The sequence below is a fragment of the Pyxicephalus adspersus genome, chromosome W (genome assembly GCF_032062135.1).
Source record: "Pyxicephalus adspersus chromosome W, UCB_Pads_2.0, whole genome shotgun sequence".
Lineage (NCBI taxonomy): Eukaryota > Metazoa > Chordata > Amphibia > Anura > Pyxicephalidae > Pyxicephalus > Pyxicephalus adspersus.
Window position 1 is genome coordinate 3,692,853 of NC_092870.1, and position 21,621 is coordinate 3,714,473.

General features: G+C 40.5%; 1 protein-coding gene across 1 annotated transcript in view; it reads right to left on the reverse strand.

The window, feature by feature from the left end:
- The window catches only part of LOC140342835 (zinc finger C4H2 domain-containing protein-like), an 83,693-nt gene that overhangs the window by 54,665 nt on the left and 7,407 nt on the right, over positions 1–21,621 (reverse strand). The gene's annotated exons all lie outside the window — the stretch shown is intronic.

Genomic DNA, 21,621 nt, shown 5'->3' on the forward strand with positions numbered 1-21,621 from the left:
AAATGGCTTGTATTGGGATGATGCCAATCTGGCATGAAGTTTAAGGTCTTTTTAAGTTACATTTGACTCACATTGACATTTATAAAATATGAAATAATGCAATTTATTAGTTTTATTTATTTTGTTTTGATCAGCTGCATTTGATGGATGTATTTTTACTCAATGTATCTTATTCAAAGACAGTGCAAAACTGATCCCTTCAGCTACAGAGCACTTCTCCCCTCTGTCAGCAGCACAGGAGGTCTCTGAAGGGTTACATGAAGATCCCCCAGCCAGGCAGGGGGAAGCAGATCCCCCACAGCTATGGAGTCACATGCTACTAAAGAGTTAGATTCAGGAGGTAAGCAGCTTTCTACTTCTCATGCCACAGCTGTGCCTAACAAATCTGCGTCTACCCAAGATACAGATTCTTTTCTCAGGGTTTTTAGCCTACCTTACTGTAGCAAGAGGACTCAGACCCAATCACCAAGTGGTCTTTATCTGGACTCTCACCAGCCCAGTAAATATTCTGGCGATGCCAATCTAATTGCCAGATTAGCTGCATTATTGGAACAAGAGCTTGAAAAAGCCAGAAATAAAATAAAAGCAGATTTAAAACAAGATCTCCAATCCATAGGCCACGGATAAGAGCTCATAGAACAGAAAATGGGTGACACAGTCCCCAGAGTCCCTGAAAATTCTGGCGTTCGCTCCTCATTTAGAGGACCGTTTAGAAACAGCTCAGAACAAAATAGAAGACCTGGAAAATAGAACAAGGAGGGGCAATTTAGGATTTAGATGACACTGTGAAATGCTTAATGAAGGGTTTGCTGCCAGATCATGATGATCTTCACCTTGAGTTTGATGCAACACACAGAACAATGGGCAGCCTCCGATCTGATGGATTGCCTGAAGATGTAATTGTGCGACCACTTTTTTTTTTTCAAACAAAGGAAGCCTTCATGAAAGTAGTCAGAAATCTTTTAGGTATGTCTATAGATGGTTATCCTATTCAAATCTTTAAGGATCTCTCGCCACTCACGATTCAAAAGAGAAGATCATTTAAACCGCTGTTACAACAGCTCCTAAAACACAATATAAAATATCGCTGGGCTTATCCGTTTAAATTGTGCTTCCACTTTCAAAATAAATTCTTTGTGTTTTCTACATTTAATGAAAGAGAAATGCTGCTCTCAGAATTAGGCCTCATCCCCACTGATTCTTCACATCATTCACAAGTAGAGGGTGCTATCTCCCATCTGGACACAGGTTTCCAATTCATCTAAAAGTTGGAGGAAAAGTTCTTGAAGCTTCCCATTCACACCAGTGTTCTGGATTGAGATGGAATACACTCACCAATTTCTTCTGAAGATGTTTTGCAAGGAAGTAAATCTTGTCTGACCGTGGACATTATTTTTTCTTTTCTTTTTTCATATATATCCTTTATAGCCGTGATTACATGTTTAGTTGGGTTTAATAATATGCCTCTGGTTGCTACATTTATACAATAAGTTGCCTTTCTTATACCAAGATTCAATAACAATGATATTATATTTTGTTTACTTATGATTTATTAGTAATGGGGATTTCTGCACTTCTAATTTTTAGGAATTGCAGTTATTCCTATTAGGTTCTTTGATACAGATGTTTTTTTGATAACTGAATACTACTGTTTCATTTATGGTTAAAATTACAGTGTCTTTATATGTTGGGCAAACATTTTTGTCTTTATAGCTGAACGTGTTGCTTTCATTTGGGTTTCCTAATGCCTGAGGTATTGGTTTATAATATTTTTATGCTTCAATTGATGAAGAGGTTCCTTTTTTAAAGCCTATAGTTGTTAAATAACTGTAAATGTTATCATACGTTTTTGGAGAAACGGAGGGGGTACACATGGCCTTCTTCAGAGACTAACGGCGATTTGAATGATCTCCAGACTCCTCTAGTTAATCAGAAATTCTGATTGTCATATTTTTCTTGTTTTGTTTTTTTTTAACTAAGCTATGTGATACCTTTCCATATGCTACACATGGAAGTAACTCTTTCCCCTTCCTTCCATACCCTCTACCATTCCAGGGTCCTCTGCACTTAATACCCAAGCCACATGCACATGCTTGTTGGTTGGTAATAATACCGAAATAGGTAATTATGTGACTTATTCTTGACATGTTGTAAAGACCTTCATGATTCATAAAATAACCTTTCCAACACATAATGTACAGGGCCTCAACTCCTCAGTAAAGAGGGTTACGGCCTTCCAGTACTATCAGTCGCTTAAGGTTGATATATTAGTATTACATTTTACTGCCACTTCCTATCCAAAGTACCTGCATTATTATAATTAATAAACAGGATTTATATAGCACCAACATATTATGCAGCGCTGTACATTAAATATGGGTTGCAAATGACAAATGAATACAGACAGTGATGCAGGGGAAGAGGACTCTGCCCCTAAGAGCTTATAATTTAGGAGGTGGGGGAATTAACACACAATAGGAGGGGAGATATGTAGTGGTGGGAAGTGGTGATGGTTTCAAAAGACAGAAGATTAGTAGGCAAGTTTGAAAAAATTGGTTTTGAGTGCTCTTTTAAATGAGCAGTAAGTAGGAGCAAGCCAAATAGGATGAGGAAGACCATTCCAGAGAGCTCTAGAAAAGTCTTGTAGTCGTGCGTGTGATGAAGTTATGAGTGAGGAAGTCAGTAATAGGTCATTGGAGGAGCAGAGAGAGCAGCTGGGGGAGTATTCTTTTACAAGGCCAGAAAGGTAAGTAGGACAAGAATTGTGGAGGGATTTGAAGGCCAAGCACAGGAGCTTGAATTTGATTCTAAGGTGAAATGGAAGACAGTGAAGAGAACTGCAAAGAGATACAGTGAGATGAGACCTTATCCAGGACTGAAGGAGACAAGTCAGGGGTGAACAGATAGATTTGAGGGTCATTAGCATACAGATGGTACTGTAAGTCAAAGGAGGATATGAGACTACCGAGAGAGGAGGTGTACAGAGAAAAGAGAACTGGTCCAAGGACTAAACCTTGGGGAACGCCAACAGGGAGAACAGTGGGAGAGGAGGAATTACCACTGAAGGAAACTTGAAAGGAGCAGTTAGACAGATAGGAAGCAAACCAAGAGAGAGCAGTGTCACTGATACCAATGGAGCCATGATTTGTATTAGAAGGGGGTGATCAACAGTGTCCAAGCAGAGGAAAGATGAAGGAGAAGGGAAAAGTTGCTTTGAGACTTAGCTCTGATGAGGTCATTGGCCACTTTAGTAGGGGCTGTTTCAGTGGAATGGGCAGCTCAAAAACCAGACTGGAGAGGATCAAGGAGAGAGTTGGTGCTCAGGTAAACGGTGAGTCTTTTGTAGACAAGGCGCTCAAGAAGTTTGGACGGTAGCTAGAAGGTAGGGAGGGATCTAGTGAGGGTTTCTTCAGGATAGGGAGAATTATGGCATGTTTGAAAGTGGAGGGTAATATACCTGTAGAAAGAGAGAGGTTGAATAGTTCTGTTAGGCCGGGGGCCAGGGAGGAGGAATTGGCACGGAGAAGATCAGAGGGAATTGGGTCAAGCGGACAGGTAGTAGATGGAGATGATGAGAGGAGACTTCATCCACAGTAACGGCTGATTTATAGGTGGAAGTGGTGGATAATGGTTGGAGTGGCCCGGTGAGCAGAGACATCATGTCTGATTTTGTCAACTTTCTCTCTAAAGTAGGTGCCAATGTCTTGGGTAAAGAAGGCTGTTCTAGAGGGAGCAGGTGTGGGGTTTAGGAGGGAGTCAATTTTGAGAAGAGGCTGTGTGGATTGGAAGTTTGAGAGGAAATGACAGCGGAGAAATAATTTTGCTTGGTGACAGTGAGCTCAGTGTTAAAGTTTTATAGTCCATGAAGCCAGCAATGAGGCCAGACTTTCTCCACTTGCGCTTGGCTGAACGAACAGTCTTTTGTAGCTGTTTGGTGTGATTGTTGTGCCAGGGACAGGGGTTAGCAGGACGGGGGTAACGGAAGGTGGTAGGGGCAACTTTATCCAGAGCCAGAGAAAGAGTGTGGTTGAACCGAGTGGCAGCTTTATCCGGAGATGTGATTTTAGAGAGTGTGGAGGTTAGGGACGTAAGGCAGTTTGAGAATAGGTTGTTGTCAAGGTTACGGATATCTCTCTGCCATTGACCATGTCTGGGATGTGGCAAAGGGGTGCAAGAGTTCAATAGATTGAAGGTGATAAGGTTGTAATCAGAAAGGGGAAATGGCGAGTTTATTGACAACAGATCTGGCATTCCAAAGACTACCAGAGAAAGGGGGTAAGAACTTATGGGTAGGGAGAATGGGGGTGAGGTTAGGAGAAGGGAGTATCTTGCTGAAAGTGTTGGGAAGAGAGAGGCAGTGGGGGGGGCCAGGGTTTGGTGAGATGTCACCAGAAAGTAGCAGTAGAAAAAAAAGGTGCAGGAGAGTGAAGGAGCAGAGAGACAATGAGTTATCAGACTGGGGAGGAGAGGGAATAGAGCTAGCAAAGTGAGGGCAGGTTGAATAATACATTTTAACAGAAAATTGAGAACCATATGAGTACAATAAAAAAATGTGGCAAACAGTCCATGGGAGCCGGTCCTGTAATGTGGGTTGTGGTGAGGCTTATAAGCTTGTTGAGTTTTAGGAGTGGGATATGAGGAGTCGGTTACAGAGATGGCTTGGTGAAATACCAGTTCAGAATGGCAGGAGGTTGTGTTGGAGTCCAGGCGGATGAATCAGTCCGAAGGCAGGAGATGGGAATTGCAGAGTATAATTGTATGTCCAATTCTTACTTTAATTCCCTGGATTAATTCCCATTTCACTTATAATGTGGCACTTGAAATTTGGGCAAGTGACCAGGGTCCCCACGTGACCTTGTCTGTTGTGACCTGCATAAACGTTTCCCACGGGTTTTGCTAATTCCCAGGAATAAAAGAGGAGTAGCCTTGTGTTTTTCAGATGAAGTTTCCTTCCAACTTCACTCAGAACATAAAGATGATGATGGTCGCTATATACTGGTTGTAGGTAAATTAGGAGATGCAATGGTATCTATTTTGACATATTGCCCCTGATTCATCAATGAAATCCGTGCTCGCTGGAAGCGCGAACGTACGCGCGGCCATCGATCGCGGATTACCGCGGTCCGGACTCGAGTATGCGAGATCGCCAGTAAAAAGCTGTCGGATAAGCGCGGCTCCGTGCGCGAGCTTTTTCAGTTGCTGAATAGCGCGACCGCGTACGATTCCGGATCGCTAATACGAATGCGTGAGCGATAATCCGATTCTGCTTGATGAATCAGGGGCATTATGCTCTCACATCAGGTCAATATACCTTTATTATCAGTACACATGGAGGGAGTTCTGGCACTAGAGAACACAACCCTTCCACCAGAGACATTTATTACTCCTCGGCCCACAAACAATATTCACAAATAGACCATGCGTTCATTCAATCCACTTGCATCACACACCTAACGTCGGCACGTATTTTAGCGACCCCAAGCATTTATTTTAACTTCCTGACACATTACCTTCTGTCTGGCTTCAGGAATCTGGTAGGGTTTCAATCTTACCCTTTCACGTGGAGGGGTGATTAATATCATGTGCAGCCACTGATGTTCGTCCAGGCAAGTTGGAGAACATATCCCTATTTTGGAGCAGAAAGTCTCTCGCTTCCTGTTGATTTTTTGACAAGGTGTCTGGTATCCTGACTTCTGGAATTATTAGATCGAGCAGGTAGCTGTGCGGCGTTTACTATTAATGCTTCCCTTTCTTTTCATGGTTTTAGCAAATTCACATGATAAATCTGTTCTGGTTTCCGCCTACCAGGTTGGCTAATTTTATACTTTATATCACAAAGTTTTTCCATTACCTCATAGGAGCCCTGCCATTTGGCTAGAAATTTACTTTCCACTGTGGGGACTAGTACCAAAACTCTATCCCCAGGGGCAAAAGTACAGATACATGCACCCCGGTTATAAACTCTCTGCTGCGCCAACTGCGCTTGGGCCAGATGTTCTTTAACCAAGGGCATCACCTTCCCAATTCTGTCCTGCATTTGAGCCACATGCTCGATTACACTTTTATGAGGGGAACTTTTACTTTCCCCAGGTTTCTTTGGCAATATCTAACAGTCCCCTGGGGTGCCTCCCATATAACAAAAATTAAAGGGAAAGAACCCGGTTGAGGATTGGGGAACCTCTTTGATAGCAAACATCAGATATGGGATTAGACAGTCCCAATTTTCCCATCTTTATCTACCTCTTTCCGCAACATCTGTTTTAAAGTTTTGGTAAACCGTTCTACAAGTCTGTCTGTTTGAGGGTGATAAACTGTGAACAGTGAAGTGAAGTGAAGTGAACAAAATTGATATGAATAGGACTTGTATGTAAGGATGATTCTGCCTCCTTGAAAACAAGGGTGTGGTTCAAGAAGAGAAAACCCTGGTGTGTATAGTTGTGTGAGAGAGTCAACATGTGCTAGAGATAGAGCTAGACTCCTTTCTGCTCCCTTCCCATATACCCTTTACAATCTTCCCTTCCTCTTGTAACTTATATGTATATAATATCCTAAGCTGTAAATAAACCTTACTCTTTTATAAGATCTATTGGTCCTTCTTTGAAAATAAGGCACCCAAAACAGAGTACATTTTACATTTTGGCACCCCAGAAAGCGTGTGGAATTCTAAAATCCACATAGAACCCACAGGACAGAATTGCTCTGAGTTATGTTTTTGGAAGTTTAGTTTGAAGGACCAACCCGACCTGCTGTAAGGATCGAGATGCAGAGTTGACTGGATCTTGGACATCAAAGAAACTGGGGAATTGGCGTGTGGTGAGTGGTTTACATTGAATTTGCATAAGTTTTTATTGCTTGAGTGTATGTTTATGTAGGGAGAATTGGTGGAGTTATGAAATGTGAGTTGAGTTCTACATTTTGATGCAATTGCACAGAATTGATATTTTTTTAGAGGGAAAATTTGCCTTCAGTTGAAGACTGAATTCAGACACGTGTGAGTGTATAGGTATTGACAGTGTGTGTGTATTGGCCGTGTATTATTGTTTGTTTCTTGGGTTGATTGTAGGCTTTGTGAAATGGAATTTGTGTATACTTATGTTAACAAGCATGCCTCTGCCAGTTATTGTACATGTGCAGATGAACCTGTTAAAAGACAGTTTGAAACACTACTATCCCAATGTAAGGAACATAATAATAAACTCACAAAGAAATTAAATAAGGAAAAACTGGCTAATGAGATAGCAGTGTTGCTCAGGATCAAAGGCATAGCTGAGCAACAGGGGGAGTATCAGGGTAGGAAGAGAAAAGAGCTTAAAGAGCAATTTGATAAATTTGGTGAAGGTTTACTTAAAATGACAACTACCTCTGATACAGAGATGAGTGAGCTAAGAGCTGAAGTGAATGATTTATGAAAGAAAAACTGTGAACTACACCAGCAAGTAGAACAATGCAATGCAAACTATAATCTTAAATGCAAGTTTGTGGATGCATTACAATTAAAATTGGCTCAGATGGAAGAACGTGTTTTAGTACTAGAGATGAAATTGGCAGATGCAAATTCTCAGCTGATGGCCAAAGAGAAATGCATTTTATCCCTTAATACACAGGAAAGCAAACAAGAGTCAGCTAAAATCTGTACTCTCACTGAGATGAATACCAGCAGAGGGGTACAATCAGCAGATGCACCCAGAGCTTTAAGGGAAAATGCCAGCACACTTATTATTCAGGACAAATATCATCTGTTCCAGATTCTTGGTGAATTTAATGGGCAACAGTCACCAGTGAGTATCTCTAATAAACTGGAGGCTGTAGTGTGTCAATATGGTCTGAACAACAAAGATGCATGTGCTCTTTTAAAGGCCTGGCTTCCAGGACCACTTGCGGCCCAGATATCCATGAATAATGATCAGTTGGTTGGAGCAGAGGGTAGGAGAAAAGAACTGCAACGTGTGTTAGGAGGCAGGGATGGGAGAGGTACTTAGGATTTATCTACAATGAAATTCAAGCAAGGAGATGATCCAATAATATTCCGCAATGAGTATCTTTCACTTTATAGGGTGGTGTATAACTGTCCAGATATTTTATCCGATGATGTAGAGTTCCTTTATTCGATGGCTAATAAATGTCTTGTAAGCTATCCTGAAGATTGCCCTTAGGAATGCTTCCTCTTACCAATGATTCATAAATATACTCAGGGACTGGTGTGAACAAGGCAAGGAGAGGTATACATCAGACATATCTGTCATAAATAGGAGTACAAGAAGGCCAAAATTATTAAGATGCAACAAGTGCAACAGACCTGGGCATGTAAATGAGAGCACAACCCCCATCCAAGACAATTAAAGCACTTTACAGCCTGGAGTAAAAGATAACCATGAGAAATCAGCTAGTGCTGAAGGGGGAAGAAAAGATATAAATAGGAAATATCACCAACACCCTCAAAATGGCCAGGAGCAGGGCTGGACAAACATACCAATGTTTGCTCCAGGGGCCAATCTCCCATACTGGCTAGTATGCAGTTTAACACAAACTACATTGCCATTTTTCCTCTTATATGTGGCACAGTTGTATGGTACTGTTTATTGATATAGGAATACTGTAAACACTCTACCATAAATTTAGATTTATTAGGATAAAGGAAGAAATGATTGTTTGTCATGAGTGAGTATGCTAATGTATTTGGGTTCTCTTTCAGGGCGTTTGGAGATAGCTGTGAAAGTTTTATATGCTAATGTTTGTGTTTTTTACAACAGGTATTTGCAGTAGTAGCACAGCACTGGATAAATCCTAGTATAAACTAACTCAGTTTTCGTTTTGTAAACAAAAACCATGTGGTATTATGAGCTCAATAATTAATTGTTTTGAAACAATTACACAAAATCAAATGTTAAATTGGTAATACACTATCAGAGGTCATCCCTTTGTGATGAATGGTGAATATTTGGTTTTTTGGTTAACCCTTTGTTCCTCTAGGTGTGAAGTCTTCTCACAAAAGAGCTAGAAGTCCCTGGAAGTCTGGGTACACACCAGAAGTTGAATCTTTTTGTCTTTGGTTTATTCTATTATGCCTTCTTTATTATGCCTTTTGTGGTCTTTGTGTTTGGGTTTTATTTTGTTTGATGGCAAGCAGAACATTTTTGTTGCAATTTTCTTTTTCTATGTTTTTATTATTTTTTTCATGTCCTGTTTTGTTAAGGACTATAAGATATCATTTTAAATTTTATTTTACTTGTTTTTTTTAAGAAAACTCAATACTTTACCCCCAGCAATCATTATACTTAGTTTTCTAGTGTGGTACCGATGCATAATAGTACCAAATGTGGGGAGAGGGAGCAAACATTTTTTTTAATTTTTGTTAAGCAAAACTTGCAAGTATCTATCTGCTAGGATAGATTGAGACTACGGCCTAGTCTAAACCAGGGGATAATAGCTGCATGTTGATAAAGTATTAACTGCTAAGAATCTGATTATGCTCTTGTTCTTACTTTCCAGGATCCATAATAAAGTGACACTAAAGACCAAAGTTTGGAGTTCTGGAGTCATACTTGGGATGGCAATTGGATGGAAGAGCTTTAATTTTACAACAATATATTGATGCCATTAACAATGAATATGCTTATACAGACCCTTTAAATTGTCTAGTAAAATAGCAAGTAATTTCACTTCATTTTAACCTATGACAGAGTTTCTAGAGGAATGTTGGGTCTCCCTATCCAAACCTGAGAAGTCATCAAGCAATACTTGTATCTAAAGAATGTTTGCTAGGGACAGACTTTTGTTAATATCTTATGAGTAACATAGTCAGTAGATCAACCTTCAGCAAGAAAGCTTGTGTTGGATAATGTGTAATGGCGGAAGACATTATTATTATCAAGTTTGGCAGAAGCATGTAAATTCGTAGTGGGTATTAGACTTGTTCACATTGATATTAAATGCGAGATTTAGTGAGCATGGATGAAATGTGTAATTCAATGTAACTTGTTGGTAAACTGGGTTAATGTATGTGTTACAATGATGTAGTTGCTATATTAAGTATTGAGAAATTCTCCAAAGGAATATTGATAAATTGCCAGTATCCATGTGGAGTAACGTATGAATGTTGGATAAATGGGTCCCTGACTGGGTTCTCTTTCTTGGGGCTACATTATGTTGTGAAGAGGATACCTCCAAAGGAAGCTCTTGAGTGCCAGAAAGATACCGAAAATAGAGAAGATACAGATATCAATTTTTTTTATGTCACTTCTTGAAATGTTTGTGTGCCATTCAGGCACAAGACCAAGAATGTTGGAAGTGACCAAAATTGATACAAATAGGACTTGTATGTAAGGATGATTCTGCCTCCTTGAAAACAAGCTATAAACCTCATTATCTCTGGATACAGATGCAGTCCCCAAAACAACTATCAAGGGATTGTTGAGCAGAGTCAATGATTGATCTTCCATGAGTGGATGCCTGGGGATCAGTAACACCTTGGTAACAGTTTGACCACCGGGTGCTAGTTCCTGCCCAAACCAGTTTACTATTGCTTCAGTCTTCCTGGAGGGGGCAGGGGTATGTGGCAACAAGCCCAAGCCTGGGACAAATACGATCAGTGTGACCTCTTGATCAAGACTTCACCAAGGATGAATCAACAATGTGATTCGCTCTGGACCTGCAGCAGGGTGTGGTTCAAGGAGAGAAAACCCTGGTTGTGTGAGAGAGAATCACCATGTGCTAGAGATAGAGCTAAACCCCTTTCTGCCCCTTTACTATATACCCTTTACCTTCTTCTTGTAACTTATATGTATATAATATCCTAAACTGTAAATAAACATTACCCTTTTATAGGATCTGTTGGTCCTTCCTTGAAAATAAGGCACCCCATAAGAGCACATTCTACATACACCAATGTGCGTAGCTGCGTCACCTTGAGGAGTTTGCAAAGCTCTTTAGTTACCCGAGACATAAACTGGGTTCCCTGATCAGTAAATACCTCTTTGGCCACGCCTACTCGGCTGAAAACTTGGAACAGCTCCCGGGCTATGGTTTTAGCAGAGGTATTTCGAAGAGGAATTGCCTCAGGATACCGAGTGGCATAGTCTAATAGGACTAGAATATATTGAAGGCCCCTAGCTGATCCTAACAATGGGCCAACTAAATCCATGGCAATCCTCTCAAAAGGGACCTCAATGATGGGAAGAGTAACCAAAGGGCTACGAAAGTGTGGCATTAGTGTAGACACCTGACATACTGGACAGGAAGCACAGTACATCTCTACCTCCTTGGTGACCCCTGGCCAATAAAACCTCTGCATTATCCGCTCTCATGTTTTCCCTGCCCCCAGCTGCCCATCTAGGAAGTGCCCATGGGCCAGGTCTAATACCAACTTTCAGTATGACTTGGGTACCACTAGTTGTTCAATGGTTTCCTCCGCCCGTTGTAACACCTGATAGAGTAGGTCCCTTTCAACAACAAAGTATATAAATGCAACACTCTTGTCTGGGTGCACTAGATTCCCATCTATTTTTATGGCATTCTCCCAGGCTTTAAAGAGTGTGGGGTCTTTCAACTGCTCTGTAACAAAGTTTTCTCTGTGTACCTGTAAGTCGAGAATTCAAGGGTTTTCTGTCTCTCCTGTGAGGTCGCAGGTTCTTCTCTAGGGTTAACTGTTTCCCCTGCTAGCACAGACAAAGCAAAACCCCAGAGTGCCCCCACAATCATCAGAGGATTCCTCAGTAGCCTCATGCTCTGAGGATGCCAGTGTTGCATTGAGTGGGTGACCCTAGAGTTCCCAGAATTTGGGAAACTCCCTCCCGATGATAGGATCATAAGGTAAGTAGGGAACCAACCCCACTTGATGACACATATTACCTAAGGAGGTCTCAAAAGACACTGACATCACAGGATACGCCCTAGTGTCCCTGTGTACACATTTTACCCCCACTGTTCTGAGGTAGGAGGTCTCTGTAGCCATTAGCTCAGCTTTCACCAGCGTTACCACATTCCCTGAGTCTAGCAGCCCAACAATCGGTTTTGTATTCATATACATTTCACACAAATATTTTTCATCGCCCTGTACAGCAGGGCATGCAATGGTTGCAAAAAGAGTCTGCCACTCAGAAAGTCACATTGCATTGGTTAATCCACCACAGAGCAATTTGCAGCAATATGTCCTTTTTCCTGGCAGCAGCAGCAAAAAATGTTTTTGGCTGCCTCCTGGGGGGCCAACCTTCCCAATCTATCCTGCTATACATTGACTGGAGTCTGCCAGTAGTAAAGCGTTTGTACTTTTCGTCAAACTAAAAGTGACAGGTTGACACGCCCCTTTCCCCACCCACTCCGCCCATAATGCCTCCCATGCCCCTCCCAAGTCCGTCCCACATCCATCCCATCTCCAGCCTACCGCCCTCTCCCTTGGCCCGCCTATATTCCACCCACTCTCCACCCATTCACCAACCCCTCCCTCTAGTAACATAATTACAAGAGATAATTAACCCCACAAGTGCTGGAAAACTAGCACACTTACAAGAGATAACCCCACAAGTGCTGGAAACTAACACGCTTACGGGATATAATTAACTCCACAAATGCTGGAAACTAACATAATTACAAAATAATTAACCCCACAAGTGCTGGAAACTAACACGCTTACAAGATTTAATTAACTCCACAAGTGCTGGAAACCAACATAATTACAAGAGATAATTAAAGATATAATTAACTCCACAAGTGCTGGAAAATAGACTGTTCACAGTTTATAAAAACACATGCAACTAGTTTCAAGTTTCATGGATCCTATTAGATCTTTATATGTGTATTATATTATGCGGGGGTATTAGATCCTTATAGATGTATATGGTTTTATTTCACGGATCCTTTTAGATCTATATATGTGTATTCTATTACTAAATGGTCATTTACTGGTGCTGTACATGCACATTACTTACCTACATAATGTCTTCTAAGCATCCATGTTATCAGGTTTCTTAGTAATTGGCTGGCATTTACTGATAATGTGTTAATCTATATAACATTTTATTCATGTATATAACATTTTATTCATGTATATATATATTTTTAACTTTGTCATATTATACTTTATAATTTTTACAATTAGATTGATTAAGACTGTGTGTAACAGATTGTCATTACTGATAATGTGTTTAATCTATATAACATTTTATTCATGTATATATATATTTGTAACTTTGTCATATTATACTTTATAATTTTTAAAACACACACATATATATATATATATATATATTAAGCTCATGCAATACTGCAACTCAGCAATACGGATGTTGCTGAGACACCATGTTTATCAACATACGCATATTTATGACACAGCAGAATACAAGCCCCCCTTCTGCTTACTACCACGTGCTACAACAGACTATAAAAGCACAGACCAATAGTTTCAAGAGCTGAAGATAGTAGGCTATCACTTCAAAAAAGGTAAGATAATTATTTATTGTTAATATATATATATATATATATATATATATATATATATATTTGTAATGTTTGTTTTTACATTAAAACATTGTTGCAACCCCTAGTTACATTGTTGCAACCCCTATTGGCATGTGATTCACACAGCTATAATTTTAAAATTGGTGGTGTGTTGAAAGTTGTAAAACAGACCTTTTTTTATTCCTACAGTCTAATATTTTGTCATAATATACTTTACAATTTTTACAATTAGATTGATTAAGGAAAAATATATAATATTTTGCATGAGTGCTGCAAAACAGACTGTTTGTAACAGAATGTCATTACTGATAACTGTGTTTAAGGTAAAAATATATAATATTTTGTTTGAAAGATTATTGTAACTATCAACAGATAGTAATTATTATAATTTATGATTAATTGTTATTATTCTATACATATTTTTTGTACGTATACTTTAAAAACACAGACGAATAGTTTCATGCACATAAGATAGCAAGCTAACACTTCTTTTGTAACGTTTATGATTCATATTTTTCTAACGTCTATATTATTGTATACATAATATGCATAGGTTTAACTGCTTGATAATTTTCCACGCTCTTTATGTATTTTAATGTTTTATGAAAAAGATTATAATACGCTTTTACCAATTTTTATCAACAACAGCTTATTATTAATATTTTTATTATTCAATCATTAATATCTTTAAATATATTATTTTAAAACAGATAATTTTAGACTTTAGTTATTCATATTTTGCAACAATGAATGTAATTTAATTTATTTCGGATTCTCAAATGCTGTTGTGTGATGTTATTCCTGAAACACCCGTGTCATACCCCGAAAATGCACAACCCTTTCAGATGGTCTGCGGGGATAACACTTTGCTGATCCTTTCAGATGAATCAGGAGTCGGCGCTTCGACATCTCAAATGACCGGTAAGGACTGCCGATGTATACATAACAACAGTATTGATGTTTCTTATTATATATTGATCGTATATTATATATTGCCACGTTCTAATTTTAGGAGCTAGCGCTGATAACGTTCTAAGGACTGTGAATAGCGCAACGACTATGGAAAATAACACGTCTTTAGACACATTGGCGCCGGACACTCGCAATTCTGAACACCGCAAGGGGCTAAAGGAGAATGCGCTGCCAGCCATTATTGATCTGACAATACTGACAACCACCAAATTAGATCAAGAGCTCGAGCAGCCTAAAGCACGTAAGGCACAATGGGTCCTACCTGTTTTGCTGATGTAGTCTAATGTTAAATGTCTGCTTTAATTCTAATGCTCTTTTTAAAACCCCATAGTAAAGAAAAGAAAAATAAACCTCTCAGATGTGCCTAGAGGCCGTGCAAAGAAAACACAGATGAACAGTAAGACGCTCTGACGTTCTCTGTAATAATGGTGTAGATAGCTATAAATGTTTATCGCTCGTGATAATGTTCTCATGTCCTAATTTTAGATGTTTCAACGCCGTTGCACGGATTATGAAAAATACAGGCCCCATAGGTGTATCAGTAACATCCAACAGTGCAAGTGGCAGCCGACTGAATGAAAATTCCACAGGGCCGGTTATTAATTGTCCTAACGCACGTAAGTTGAAATAAAGCATTTACGCTATTTTATTGCAATGAACCTGTTTAAAGTACTTAATACAATGTTTCTAATGTTAACTTTTTAATTTGACAGCAAAAAGAAGAGAAAGCTTCAAAAATTGGCGGTCAGGCGTTACAAACAAACAGAAATCAAGATCCAGGCGATCAGAACCGTTATCACCGATATCCGAAATTATTGATCAAAAACAGAGATCTCCACAGGATGGTGAGACAGCGTGTATTATAAACAACACTTCAGGTTTTTACCAAACACCATGCAGTAGCACTAACACACCTGTTATTGACACATGTACTTTGAATAGACGCATCACATTCAATACGCCAGAGGACCATCATTTGCATGGCGGCATACAGCAGACATGTATCAGCAATTGCTCACATGAGCCACTTATTAACAATTGTTCATCGTGCTGGGATGAAAATGCGTATGAGCACTGAGTTCTCTCAGTCGGTACAATGACAAAATGTTACGTGTTGCAAATTTTCTAAAATGTTGTGTGAGAGACTCTATGCTTTTAGCGTTTAACAGCCCTAGCAAAATTAACGCCCAGCAAATACATAATGCTCATGAAAAATACACAAAGCTTATTAGACATCTTGATGCTATTGAAAAAGAGATGGCACCTAAGATTTGACTAGAAATGATTAGCGGGGCAAGTCTCTTAAAAAACAAAAAAATACCGGTGAGAGAAAGATCTAGAAAATTAAAATGGGCTATAAAGATGTACTTTGCGGCTAAGCGGTCTAAAAATGATAGGAAAAAAAGGAGGCGCCGTTGTATCAAAACAGTTACGCCGTCATGCTCCTGCAATGAGCATACACCACACAGGTCACAAACGCACCGTCTACCGACCGTGCAAACAGACCGCTTTCGCGCAAATCACAGGCATCAATCTGACCATTCGCCTGGGCATACAGACGTTACAAACGAGCACTCTGAAGACCTTGACGATAAAACAGTTTATTTAGAGCATGTTTTTCATCAACAGCGTGACTTAGTGAATTTTAATAGTTCGCTGTACGATGATCACTTTAGATTTGTTAATCTGGATGCCGTTCGTTCATTTGTTGGTGCTGTTGATGCAATACACGCTGCTGTACAATCACTGTTAGATCGGGTTTTAAGGGATACAGAACCGGGTGATTTTATACAGTTGAGACTAGATGGCGGTGAGACGTTTGACTCTGTTTTTTCATTGCGACAGTCTAGAGAGGGGTTTAGCGCTGAAACATTTTTGAAAAATATCGCTAATGCTTTACAGACCAATGCTAAATGCATAGCCGGTAATTCTCTTAAACTTGTTGTTATTGTTGTTAGGAACCATCGCGGGGGTGCCAGAAGGCGCCTGGGCGCAGTTGTGTATAGTCGGATAATTGGCTATAAAAAAAAAACATTTGTATGATTTTAACAACTACAACACTAATGTCTGCCTGGCCGCTAGTGTCTACGGAAGGTATGACGCTTATTTTGTTGTACAGGAGTTGGTCAAGGAAAACCTGAAAATTGTAAACCAAGGCGGTCGGTTAATGTGCGTGTCCCTTAATGATTTTAAAATGAGATTTATAGATTCTTTGAATTTCATACCCATGAAACTCAGTAAGAAGCCTGAAGCTATGGGCTTTTCTGGCACCAAGGGTCATTTCCCCCATTTCTTCAATACAGAATAAAATCAAAATTACATAGGGCCGATACCAGACGCACGAAGGGCTTGTGAGTGTTACAAAGACACGATTATGTCCATGACTAAAAAGAAAGTAAGACAATACTTTAAACGTGAAAAGAAATACAAAATAGTCACTAAATGTGTTGACCCCTTCCAGCTCATCACGCTGGCCTCCGTATGCATGGCTATGTACAGATTTAAATTCCTTCCCACAGACACCATAGCCATTGTACCGGCGGATAATTATCACAAGACCCAGAAATGATTTTCCACACCTGCTATCCAGTGGTTCATGTACATTGAGCATGCAGAAGGCATTCATATACAACACGCCTTAAAGGGCGGTGAAAAGAAGGTAGGGAAGTACTTTTTGGACGGCTATGCTTTGGTTAACGGCACACACACAGACTTTGAATTTCAGGGTTGCTTTTACCATGGCTGTCCTGTATGTTATAACGAGTGTGACAGCAACGACTTTACTAAATCTACATACGGCCAGCTATACCAGGCTTTCTTAGTCAAGAAAAGCTACCTGCAGAGATACGGATTTACAATCCGTGTCATGTGGGAGCATAAGTGGCGCCAAATGACTATAAGCGATGAAAGGGTCAAAGACTTTCTCCTTAAAATGAAGTTCCCAACACGGTTGGACCCCCGTGACGCTCTTTACGGTGGTCGAACTAACGCTAATAAACTTTATTACAAAATTCAGCCTGGTGAAACAGTGCATTATTACGATTTCACGAGTTTGTACCCTTTTGTTAATAAAAGTAAAACATATCCTGTAGGCCACCCAGAAATAATTTTTGATCATTTCGGACACATCAAAAAATACTTCGGCATTGCCAAAGTTAAAGTGTACCCGCCCAGAGATTTGTTTTTGCTACACACGCTCCTTACGGGTATTTACTTGTAGATTTAAGGTCTGACTGTCCTGAGGAACTACGTTTAAGAACGGGTTTGTTCCCACCAGACCTTCCGGCCGCTTACGTGTATAATAAGAAAAATCTAAAAATGTGACTTTTCTCAACAACCCGGTCATTCTTGGTGGCGAAGGGGCTTCTGTTAAGATGTCTAACAGGATACGGCGTAATTGGGATCTTTTAAAAGCGCTGGTCAAAAGCTGGAACAAAACCGGCTGTCAGAAAATCAATTTTACGCAACGCCAATAATGATTTGATATCCGCTATTGGCGAAATTGCTCTCAATATAGTTAAAGGAAAGATCCCTCTTAGAGAGCACCAAAAAAATATACTGAAAAGGTGGAGGCAGGCTATAAAGAAGTTAAGCGATAAAAGATATCCCATTAAAGGGAAGAGGCGCATTGTGAATCAGCGTGGCGGGTTTATAGGATCGCTGCTGGGGTGTGCAATACCTTTAATCACTAGCCTGATAGCTAATAGAGCCGGTGGCTCAAAATAGAAGCTACCGAGAAAATGTTCTTGGTTTCCAAGCAAGAACTGGACAAGCTAAAAAAACCGGCTTTAGAAACACCCGACATACGCAGAACCGCTACATAGCGTTTAGAGGCTGAAATTAGAGACATACTTCACAGGAATGACCTATCGGACGATGAAAAAATTAAAATGTACACGAACGTACTACGGCGATATTTGATGTTTACCAAACAGGCTGGTAAAGAAATGTCTGCCTTAACTTTAATTACACAAACGCCGTCCGATCAACAACAACTGCCAAATGAATCCTCTAACAGAGATGATGTTAGGGAAATACTTAATAATGGTAATGTAAGATATAAGAAAAATGCTGAACTTTTGCTGAATAAATTGCATCAGTCTGGTGACAAGGCCCCCTGGAACGCAAGAGGCGAATTCGTTTACAAAGGCCGGCCTATACCCGGTTCCAATATCATTGACCTGATACGTACTGCTACGCAGAGTCATATTGTACCCAAGTCTTTTTATTATTTTCAATATAATAAATCTACTATCTTGAAATGACGCAATTCCATTTAGTATATAAACTACCCATGAGGCTGCATCAGGGTAGTCGGTCTTAAAATCGGTATCTAAAATGCCTGCAAAAAATGAAATATTGAGAAAACAGTACTACACACCAAAAGCTGTCGGTTCTTACGGTGGTGTTGATGCCTTATTCAGGGAAGTACAGAAATTTGGTTTACATAAAGGGTCTGTGAAAAAATGGTTGAACAAGGATCCCTATGGCAGTTCCACCAGCCATGGGAGCCAAACAACTGCTTTAAGCAGCGGTAGAGGTCGGCATGGGCGGCAGAGGTCGTCTAAACCAAACTATGCAGGCTTTTTTTCAGTAGAAGCAAGCTGCCAGTCGTGCAGCAATTGCCAAAGACACTGAGCAACGGAAGTCAGTCATGGTGCAGGAATACCTGAGCTTTGCATGGGACATCTGCAACCTGCAAAGCCAGGACCCACTGGGCTACTGGGTATCCAAGCTTGAGCAGTGGCCGGAGCTGGCAGAACATGCCATCAGATCCTTGCCTGCTCAGCAGAAAGTGTGTTATCTGAAAGAGCGTTCAGTGCAGCTTGGGGCGTAGTGAGTGACAATGGGATTCGGCTCTCTGCAGAAAATGTCGACCGAGTCACTTTTATTAAAATTAATAAGGCTTGGATCGGCAATGACTTAAACACCCCCTCTGCAGAGTGTACTGATTAGTCGTCCACTGCTGCACGGCCTGCTGACACCTTGATGGGAAGAGCACTTTCACAGCCTTCGGCATCTGCTTCTACTCCTCACCTTAGTGGCCCTCTACCTCTACTCTTTCTCTGAGGTCTATAACTTGCAATGGAGCTGTGTAACTGGCTAATTTTTTTTTTTTAACGAGCATCCCCATCAGGGCCCTCTGCCTACTTGGAGGCCTATATCACTTGTAATGGAGCTGTGATTCATAATTAAATATTTGTATTTTTAGTAGAGAAATACATACATTTTTCTGTCCTTTTGGATAGATAACAAGTGGTATCAAAATAAATATCTGTATTTTTTTTACATACATACAGAAATTTTTCGGTTCATTTTGATAGATTGCAAGTGGAATCAGAATTAAATATCTGTATTATTTTTACAGAAATACAGAAACTTTTAAATTTATTTTGATAGATAGCAAGTGGTATCAGAATGAAAATTCAGTATTTTTTCACAGAAATACAGAAATTTTTCAGTTCATTTTGATAGATTGCAAGTGGTATCAGAATTAATTATCTGTATTATTTTTACAGAAATACAGAAATTTTTATATTTATTTTGATAGATTGCAAGTGGTATCAAAATTCAATATCTGTATTTTTTTTACCCTGCGTTCGGGTGATCAAACATTGAATTTGAACTCCATTAAAGTCAATGTGGGAAAAATTTGGGTTGTTATTCGGGTCGGTGGATAGCTTCTACAGCCTATAAATACATTTAAAAAGACATGTCAAGACTCCCCCAGCTCTGCACAACACTTGTAACAAAAGTAAAAAAAAAATAAGGAAGTCTTTTTGCTGTTGCTGGCAAGGCCATTTTATGTGGCGGCCAAGGTAACATGCCGAATTTTATACAGAATTCCAACGTGTGGCCATATCACAAATTAACCGGTGCACTGGCAGGTTGAGATTTCGCAATTTCCAGCAATCTGGCATTGGCTGTGTACGACCGTTGGAAATGTGCTGACAACTTTCTGGCCTTCAGCAACAGCGGCTGGAGGCCAGGGTAGTTCCTAAGGAAGCGCTGTACTATCAGGTTCATGACGTGAGCCAGGCAAGGTACGTGTGTGAATTTCCCACAACGCAGGGCTGCGAGCAGATTGGCCCCATTTTCACACACGACCTTGCCTGGCTGAAGTCTGTTGGGAGTTAGCCATTTGTCCTCCTGCTCCCGCAAGGCACTTAGAATGGCTGCGCCCATGTGGCTGAGGGAACCCAGGCTTCGCAACTTCAGGACTGCATGGCAACGTCGGAATTGTGCACCGAAATAGCAGACTGCATGTTGTTGCTGGCGGTGAACAGATGCTGCCGAATGGGAGGTGCTGGTGCTGGGTCTCCATGGCAAAGTGTCCCTGGAGGAAGAGGTTGAGGCACAAGATTCAAAGGAGGAGGTGGAAGTGGAGGTTGAGGAGGAAATTGCATGTCGATGCGCTCTGGGCGGAGGTAGGCATGCAGGCCTTGCTGCAGCTGCATCTTCCCCTGATGCCACCAAAGTTACCCATATAGGAAATATATCTTCCCACTCAATGCTTGCTCGACCAACTGTCGGTTGTCAGGTGCACCTTGCCAGAAACTGAGTGCTGCAGGGCCATGGACACATTGGTCTGCACGTGTTCATGCAAAGCAGGAACACATTTTTGTGCAAAGTACTGTCGCTTAGGCATAAGGTACTGTGGGACGCTTGTAATATGCAGCACAGTATACAAACTATATACTGCAGTATACACTGCGTCTGTGTGTCTGTCTCTCAGTACAAGTGTGATACTGTGCACGCAGTCAGCCAGGGGACCCTGCCTCTGGCTGCGTGTATGTAACACACTGACTGACTATTTATCTATCTATCTATCTATCAATGTATCTATCTATGTTTTTATCTATCTAGCTATCTATCTAGCAAACAGTGAAACACTCTACCTATCTGAGTACAGTAGATTTCAGGACTGCACAAATACAGTACAATACAACAATCTATCTAATAGTGTGAGTGTGACACAGTCTAGTGGTCAGGAGTGGTAAATGCAGGCACGCTCTGGACTTATATAGGCCAATGGCTGCCTGTGTGGCATGCAGTGACAGACAGCCAATCGGCTGCCTGCCACAACAAACATTGAGGGGGGTATCCCTGCTCTAATTGGAGGGCCCTTTGCATCATGGGGGAGGTCCCTAGACATTGTGGGAGGGTCGAATTCGGGTATTCGAATTCAGCAAAATT